Source organism: Delphinapterus leucas, chromosome 2, assembly GCF_059928025.1.
Source record: "Delphinapterus leucas isolate spDelLeu-1000000601 "Yukka" chromosome 2, BTC_Dleu_Yukka2, whole genome shotgun sequence".
NCBI lineage: Eukaryota > Metazoa > Chordata > Mammalia > Artiodactyla > Monodontidae > Delphinapterus > Delphinapterus leucas.
In genome coordinates, this window is record NC_143130.1 from 102,451,441 (window position 1) to 102,460,961 (window position 9,521).

General features: G+C 32.0%; 1 protein-coding gene across 3 annotated transcripts in view; it reads left to right on the forward strand.

Moving 5' to 3' along the window:
- The window catches only part of DPH6 (diphthamine biosynthesis 6), a 297,783-nt gene that overhangs the window by 39,263 nt on the left and 248,999 nt on the right, over nt 1-9,521 (forward strand). The gene's annotated exons all lie outside the window — the stretch shown is intronic.

Genomic DNA, 9,521 nt, shown 5'->3' on the forward strand with positions numbered 1-9,521 from the left:
CAGGGTTCAGTTTTTCTAAAGGGTCTTGCAGTTGCCACCTACTAAAATCTTATTAACTTGAAAAGCTTTGTAGACAGAAAATGGTCACATCAGTAGAATTTGAAAAGTTTATATGAGAAAACAATGTGAGGAGGAATTCTTCACATGATTTTATTCTGTATGCTTTTTTCTTTGAGCTTCAATAAGGTGATAAATGCAAGAGGTGCAAAGATAGGAAGTCACATACTATATAACCATTATTCATAATGTTTACACATGCTCTGTGAGTTGTAGAACATTAACATACGTTTATTTTTTCTCTTGTTTTTTTTTCTAGGTTTTTTTTTTCTAGTTGCTAGAGATGTAGATGATTTAAGGCATAGTGCCTGTCTCAAGGACTTGGCACTTTGAGTTTTAAGGGAAAAAGTTACTGCTATGTATTCATCAGAATTATTATTTGTGATGAAATCTTTGCTCTTTTAAAAATATTCCATGTTTCTTGTAGTGTACCTTTGTTCCATGAGTTTGCATTCATCCTTCCTTGCCTGGCCATTGTCACTGAGTTTCTCCTAAAAGTCCTGTGGTCTTTAAGGCTCAGTATTGCTCCATCTGAGCCTGTTTGTGGATTATACTTACGAATCTTGATTTAGCTTATAATTTTGATTAATACCTTCAAATAACTTAGTAGTTTATTTTTAACCAATTTAGTCTTAGAGTCTCTAAGCTTCTTCCTTGTCCTGGTCCTCCACAATGAAGAGTGGATAATTACATGTTAACAGTTTTTCAGTGCTTCCACCACAGTACTAGTTTTGCCAAAGTGAAGTGTGATTTTGTACTAAATTAGGTCAGACTTCCAATTCAGTGTATCCTGAGGTCATTAATTAGACACTTCTTACTGTTTTAAATTAGTTGCTTTGGAAAGCCAGAAACCACCTCTCCGCTTTATTTATGGAAGCATCATCATATTAATTTCCGATATTCTTTAGGGTTGTCATAGACTAGTTTCTATCAAAGACTAGGTAATTTAAACATTAATTTTAGGTTAATATCAAGGGGCCTTGTTTTCAGGTGGAGTTCTCGAACCTTTATGCTCAGGTAGAAATTTTGTCTTCAGCTTTGAGCAGCTTGATTTCTCCTTCATGCTATTGAGCATATATAGTTTCTTCTCAGACTGTCACTTGTGTATATTTTAGACAAAGCAGTGATGTATAATAGGTAAAACTAATCTAGTTTGTGAAGATTTCACAGAGTTATAAGATGCCAAACTTATGTTGATGCTTTCTGTATACTTTATGGTTATTTGATAATTACTGATTCCCTACTGTGTATAAAATCAGTGCATTCACTGAATTCCCTGTTTTATATAATGGATTTAGTGTGACTACTCTTTACTCCATGTTTTTATTGATTTGGAATCAACAGATCAATCAAGCAATCTGAAATGAAAATGATTATGAAGCATTTACAGTCAAGAAAAGTTTAAGGGAAAACACAGTAAGTTACAACTTACTGTTACTAATTAACATAGTAGCTAAAATATTGTTTTATAAAAGACATAGCTTGTGGATTGTACACATTTCAGTATATAATTTTTATCACCTGGACAGTTTAAAGTTGTGTTTTAACTGTGTTTTGTAAAAAAAAATGAAAACAGCAGTCTTTGTATCTGTCAACTTCATAGAAAACAAAATGAGGTTCTAGAAATTTGTTTTGTTATTATTTAATAGTAACTAGTTTCTTTCCTTGTATTCAGTCCAAGACTTGGAATAAACATTCTAAAACTAAGTGTTATTATAATTTATTTTCTTAACTTATTTACTTAAACTATTTGGTACTTTTGTAGAGTGAAAAATCACATTGGCATTGATGATATCCCCTTTGCTTTCTTTGTCCAATTATTAGATTCTAATAGATCTGACTTTTCTACATTCTTTTTTTCTATTTTTTATTGTTTTTTTGCTTAACTGTTTCATCTGTCTTTTACCTCTCATGTAGTCAGAAGAAAGAGCTTCTTTTTCTCTGACACTAGGTTCTTGGTATTTCTCTTGCAGACACACACACAATTTCTTTATTCAGTGGAATAACTTCAGTGTAACCTTGCAGTATCCTCACCTTGTTCTTCATACCTTGTCTTTTATCTAAATTATTACTTAATTTTCTTTGATACTTAAAACAGTTGATTCTTAAAGAAAATATATAAAAGTATAAGAAAAGATCTTGCTCAAAATTCAGTCATTCAGAGTTAACATTTTGACATATTTTCCACACCCATATATTTAACACACATACATAGATATACATACACACTTCGTGTGTATAACTTTATACACTGCTTTTTTTTAGCTTAAAATATCAGTTTTTCATGTTTTTCATGTCACTAAAACGTCTTTATGAATATAATTTAATGGCTACTTAATATTCCATCATGTGGCTGTATAATAATTTCCTTAATGATTCCCTAATTTTGTAAATTAGGTTGAATCTAATTTTTACTATAAATAATAGCACTTTGATGTGGGTACATCAATTATTGTCTACATTAAAAAAAAATTAATTCCTTAGGATAGATTTTCAGACAAATCTATCCTAAGGAATTAATGGATCAAAGTGTATGATGATTTCTGAAGCCATTGATATATATTGCCTAGTTGACTTCCATAAATAATAAACCTGTTTATGCAAATATTATTTATATTTGGAAATTTTAAGTCTTTATTTAATAAGTATCTGAAACCTCAACTTGGAATCCTATTTTTACAGTTCCTGGCATTTGGTGAATACAAGCTGGGAGTAGCATTCTGCCCATCTTTGACTGCATTTTTTTCTTCGAGCAAAACCAGAGATATGTATTAGGGAAGCTCAGTCATGAAATGCAAGATATAGGGTGATTTTTTTTTCCCCTATTATTGTGAGAAGTCAGTCTCTAGTGATTTAATGGAGCTACATTCCATAGATGGTCAGCTGCAAAGTGAGCTGAATCTTACTACACTGTATACTATTAATGTGCCATGTGGATGAATACAGATACAGATATGTATACAGATATATATATATACACATATATATTATTTTTTAAACAGGTACAATATAACATTAATTATAATTCATTTTTCTCCAGTAAGTTCTGTTTTCTGATTAACCATTATGTTCTCCTGGATATCAACTGGTATATTTTCTATTGGTATCATTAAGTTTGGCAGTATTTATAAATGATTTCTAATTTTCTCTCATTAAATAAATGATAAAATATTGGATTAATCATGGTAGATTAATCATTTTAGGTGTGTATATATATATATTTAAAAGTCAAATGTAACATTTTAGCTAAACTTCACACTCTGCAAATTATTACTGCAGGTTTAAGCCATTACTTTATGTCCAATAGAAAATATCTGTTTCTCTTTTTTTTTGAGCTTGTGTTATTAATGTTAGCTATTTTATGATGTCATTAAGAACAATCAAAACTATAGTGCTACTATTTTGAATTTAGTCTCTTAGTATAGTAATAATAACAGTAAGAATAGTACGTTCATTTGTAAGAATAAAACAAATAATGTTTATATTATGGTAACTATTTCTAAATGATTATTTAGACTTTAGAAAAAGAATATTAAATCACCTTTTTAGTGTTTTAATTACCTTGTGCTGTTGGTCTCTTTACTTTCTCAGAAGTAATCTTTCCATGTTTACTTGTATTGTTTAATACAATTAGGGAATACTGGTTTCTGTCACAAATTTTGCTTTTAATGCTTATTTCTTGGTAGTTTCTTGTTACTGAGATGAAAAGTATTCCCATCTCACTGTCTTGGGCATGTAAAAGAGGGAGTGTGCGGGAAATGTGGTTGAGAAGGGGCATTGCTGCTCTTCTCCAAGTTGCTGGGTTCTCACTTTGTTTCTTCTACTTTTTGGCCCTAAATACATCTACATATACACCCTATGTACACTCTTACGGTTCCATTCTCTCCCTTTTATTTTTTTCTCTCACTCTTAATCTACCTTTCCTTTCTGTCTTCCTCTTTCACCTCTCACACATGTCTGTGCATGCACATACACACATTTAAGTGAATTTTCAAGTATTAAAAACAAAGATTGCAGGATCTAGATCTAATTTAATTAAGTTTTGCTAACATTTCCTCCCTGTTTTTCATTATTTAAATTGTGGTCTTCTGTAATATTATGTGTTTTTATGAGTACAGGCTGTTCTGTTCTTCACTGTTTTATGTCTCTCAATGAAGAATAAATGGTGGAACTAGAAAAACTTAGACGAGAGCTTCTCAGTGCAGATGAATCATCTGGGAGTCTTATTAAAAATTCACGTTCTGATTCAGTTGGCCTGGGTTGAGCCTGAGATTTTTCTAACAAGTGCCCAGGTGATGCCATTGCTACTGGTCTGAGGCCACACTTAGAAATGTGAGGTTTTAGACGGGTTCTCTGCTGAGAGTACCATTCATTTAGAACAGGAATATTTGAGTTTAAAAGTCACTTGCTTCACACATTAGCTATAAAAGTCTAATATCTCCAAGGATAGGGAGGTACTTTCTTTTAAATAATAATTTGCCGTGTTTCTACAGTTGTTCTGTAATTTAGGCAATTGTAAAGCAGGTGATTTAAAATATCCATGAGTCTTGGATCTTCTGTGATGTTTCATATACAGCTTCCCTAGTTTAGTTTGCTACCTAGTGTAGACTAATGAAGATATGTATCAAGGTTTATTTTTGATGATTAGATTTATGGTATATCATCTCCCACTGATATCTGAAATTTTTTTCTGCTGGGAGGTTTGGGAGTGAAGGTTAGGGGTGGGGAATTGGGATCAGGCATGGAGGCTCTAGTGTAGATGAGAATTAGGTTACTGTAGGGAAATGCTTTTATTCTTTTTCATCCCTATGGTTATCACTAGGAGAATCACGGACAACTGGATTGAAATGAATTACCTGTTAAAAGTGAGAAAAACCACCCAGTACATATGCAAGAGTTTTTTTCCCATTACACTTTTGAATAAGATGTCTTTTAACTAAAGAGATCCACACAGCTTCCTGTACAAAAGCCAGCAGCTTCTAGCAATAAAGATGTTTCAGAACTGATGGGCTGATCTTATAAAGGAGATGATATGGCCAAGTTTTTCAGATTGGCCCATTATTTGCCGTCCAGTAGTCAAATGTGGCTACCATCAAAACACCTGCATCTTTGAAGCTGGTAATTGTCGAGTATCTTGGTTTACAACACTGTTGAGGAAAATGATCAAATTACATAATGCGGTTGGTTTCTGAGGTGACAGAAGCCATGTACTCTATTATAAACTCCAAGGAAGAAAGGTGGGAAGCCTTTCCCTTGCCAATAAGCACTGCACTTGAAATTAATTGTATTTTAATATATAACAAAAAAGATTTCATCCAGCATGGATTTTGCTTTTTCAGCCCTTTTCAAACATTATTTTAGAACTAGGTACAACATTTAAGTTATATTTTCAACCTTACTTGTCTGTGTACTTTCAGTGAATATAGATTGCCCTTTCTTTAGTCAGCCTACATTTAAAAAGCTTATGTTTTGCCATAATACAGTAGAATTATTTGTGGTAATGTTACAAGTCTCTAAACTGCATGAACGTTATCCTGCTGTTTTATTGTTTTATAATGTAAAAGTAAATGCAAGCATTAAGAAATGTGCAGTGCTGTCAGGCTCCTTCAGAATTTAAGAAAATTGCCCCAACTATTGAAGAACTGAAAATAATCTTTCAGATTGCAAAGAGCAGTTGTTATAATATTGCCTAGCATTTTGCTTTCTTTTTACTCTAACCATGGTGGTGATTTGAGTCAATGCTGAAGAAACTCAGATTTTATTTGATTTCAGCAAACTGCTCTTGCCTTCTAAGAATTACCTATAAAATAGCATAGTTAAAAATAGGAAGAAAATACAGAACTCATTCTTAACTCTGCACAAGCCTAAACAGTAAATGTGTTTCTTGTAATAGTAAAAATTTTGCAACCCTACTTCTTCATCCAATTTGTGAATTTGATATAATAGCCACAAATAGTATGTGTTAATCACAAAACTGTGAAATTATGTTACAGTGCAAACTCTTCATAAAAATGAAACAAACATACAAACAAAATCTTAAAGCCATACCGTACAGAAAACTTCTTATGGATTTTTAAATTTTGGATTTTTAAAATGTAAGGATGGAGATATTCCTTATGGTTTTAGCCTTTTGTCCTATCTGTTTTAAAATATTTCCATTTAAATGCAGATTTTGATTTTCCATCTGGGAGTAGGTAGAAGCCATTCTATTACACTACTAAAAGAATAATCCACTTTAACACAACATTTCTCCCTAAAGGGATGGTCTTTTCTAGTCGTAAGGTATTATTTTTCTCAGAATGATATTAACATTCATGATGTAGCGATTTTATCTTGATTTGAAAGATGTTTTGTTCTGGCAGTGAAAGGGATTAGAAAAATGTCCTTTGTATCCTGTTGCTAAAAAAATAGCCTTACCTTGCTCAAGATTAGATATTAGTGATTTTCAAAGTGTTTTGGCGTGGGTGTATGATTTATATTTTTATAACATAACATAAGTCTAGTGAAATGGAAATCGCCAGCTTCATTTAATTGAATTCTTAAACGTTGGGTTGTACAAATATACATATTTTTAATAGATCAAGAAGCATGTTTGAAAATTTCTAAACCTGTTAGAACATTTTCTTGCTTTCATTTTCTTTATGCCTTGTGAAGAAGCCTTTGGGGTACATAAGAAAAGTGTTAGAGCAACTAGTTACAACATTCAGTGCCATAGATATGTTGGTTTTGCCTCACCTAAATTTATTAAACCTTTAAATAAAGAGGGATTACATTAATTAAATGGAATGTCTCAGAAGAAGAAAGGCTCTGAAGGCCTCTCTGCTATTTGTTGGGTAAAGTCTTGGCGTGCAGAATGTAGCTATCCAAGGCTTAAAGCATGTTGGGACCCTGTGTGGGATGCCAGTGCCATGCCCCTAGGCACGCTGTCATTCAGCCGCAGATTAATTAACCAGAGGCTGCAGAACCTCATGCTTTCAGTCAGCCCGTTCTTGAGGCAGAAAATACAAGGTTTTTAAAACCTTGAACATTCAAAAAAGTTTTTATTTCCTTAACAAAATCAGAGTGTATAGTGACAGTTTCTCTGGGAATAGTTTTATTATACATATATAAATATATATGTGTATATATATATATATGTATGTATACATATTTATAATTTTTGTCTCTTTGCACCAATGAGTGATTTAAATGGATTAAAATTTTTTTAATCCATGCAGAGGATGACGTGTATAGCCTCCAAAGAGAGGATTTTTCTAGTGTCACTGTGCATCTTTAAAACTTCCTAATTAATGACTTATTAAATCACAGTGAGTAGTGAGCTCTTAATTATGATTAAGACTTATGAAGTTTCAATAGAGTCAACCTAAAAACAATACATTTATATATCTGAGTGATCACAAACTATACATTCACATTTTCATTAAGACCATTTTTTATCTTCAGCAAGGACATTTCCATTCATACATGCATAGAAAGTATTTTGAGGTGAATGAAGATTTTTACACTGTAGTGTTTTGTTTACACAACACAGTTTTAAAAATAACTTTTAAAATAACAGTTTTAAAAATAACTTTTAACATCTTATCTGTATATTCATCTATAGAAATGAGTACATTAAATTTGAAATGAGCCTTTATTTCCCTTGTCCATTTAGCTTGTTTTATAATTATATTAGGCATTATTAATAGCTTATGGGTAAAATATTAATAACTAATTATTTTCTAAATATAGAGCAAGGTCTGTGTTGATAAAATAATGTTTCATTTGTACCTTAAAGTTAGGAAAGAATAAGGCATGTTTTCATTTTTATTTTTTAGCAGTGAAGAATACGACTCCCTCTCCCGCCCTGCAACCTTTTTTCCCTGACACTGTCAATTTTTTAGCGTTCTCACTGGAATTTATTTTGTTGTAGTAAATAAAAGACAAGTCATTATTAAACAGATTTTTCTGTTAATTCAATGTATGATTACCCTTTGCCATAGGTACTTTTAAGGGCTTTTATCCAAAATAAAATTCATTAAAAATGCAATTAGAAAAATCTATTGTTAATGACTGCTTGAGTGACTGGCTCATAATTGGCTCATTACAATAAAAAAGCCACTGTTTAAAAATCTTGACAATGAGATACAGTACAGAGTGAACACTTCATTGTAAGGCCCTATGTGATTACAAGATCCTGAAGGTGAAGCAGAGAAACATGCATATCTGAGACTCCAGCAGAACTTTCTCTTTTACACCAGTACAGTGAGTTTAGGTCGTGACCTAGCATGGGCTGTCAAAGTAGGAGCCCCTCTTATTTACAGTGTCCCACACTGAAGAGTAAACTTAGGTAATATATTTCACTTAAATGCTAGCATTCAGACTCCTCTTTGTTTCCCTTCCCCAGAAATCTTTTCAGTTGACTTAGATTACCAAGTCGTAATCAGGAAATCTTTAGTTCTGTTGGGGCTAAACTAACAAAGACAATATTGTCATACAAGCCATCATTATTACCTGCCCTTTTGTTAACGCAGGAAAGCTTGCAAATAGCTCTTTTTTAAGCTCCAGAATTTTTGTTGAAGCATTCCTAGAGATGTTTTTGTTCGAGTATTTTGGTGATTTAATATTTGCATTAGATTATTTTTAATTAATTAATTTTAATTCATTTAATTTTTAGGCCATAAATTGCAGGTAAGATAAAAATACAGACTTGGTGATGCAGGAAGGAAAGTAAACTGTACATGATAAGGTTTTTCCTTAACAAATTAGTTTTATTTCTCTTTTTGTGTCTTGGGCTTGACATACTATGGTTTTAATAATGAACTTGCAATGTCAAACATCAGCTGTTCTTTGCGGAGTATCAAATTTTAAAATACTGACAAGTATAAATAAGAATGATCATTAAATCTCTGCTTAGAGTTCCACCTATAAGGCAAAAATCGTAAGTTCCAACAGTAGTTTAAAGGGCTTCTTTAATGAGCCCTATATTTCCAAAATGCTCTTCCTGTTGGAGGCTAGAAAAACAGCAAAAGTTTTAAAGACTGCCGACTCCTGCTTTTGTTTAGTCTACAACAGCAATATTAATGTTGCTTTTGTGTTCTGGTGAGTGACTTAGGTGTAATTTTTCATTATATGTATTAAAAGTTGAATTATTTTGAACTTTGAACTTTAGACCAGCCCATGTGTGAACCTTAGTGTATAAACAAGGCAGTAACTTCAGGATCAGAATCACTCAAGACCACTCATATTATTAAATGCAATCCAAGAATGTTGACGTTAGAATTTAATATAAATTAGGAAAAAACTCTCAGTGAGATACTCAATAGTTTTTAAAGAAATAAGACACATTTAATTGACTTCATTGTAGCTTAAGTAACTAAACTGCTCTGAGTATTTCATCATTGCTCTGTTTGTGCTACTTTGCATTTCTCTCGTCACCTTATTTTGTAACCTTTGCATTTTTATTTTTCTTTTTCTCAATAGAA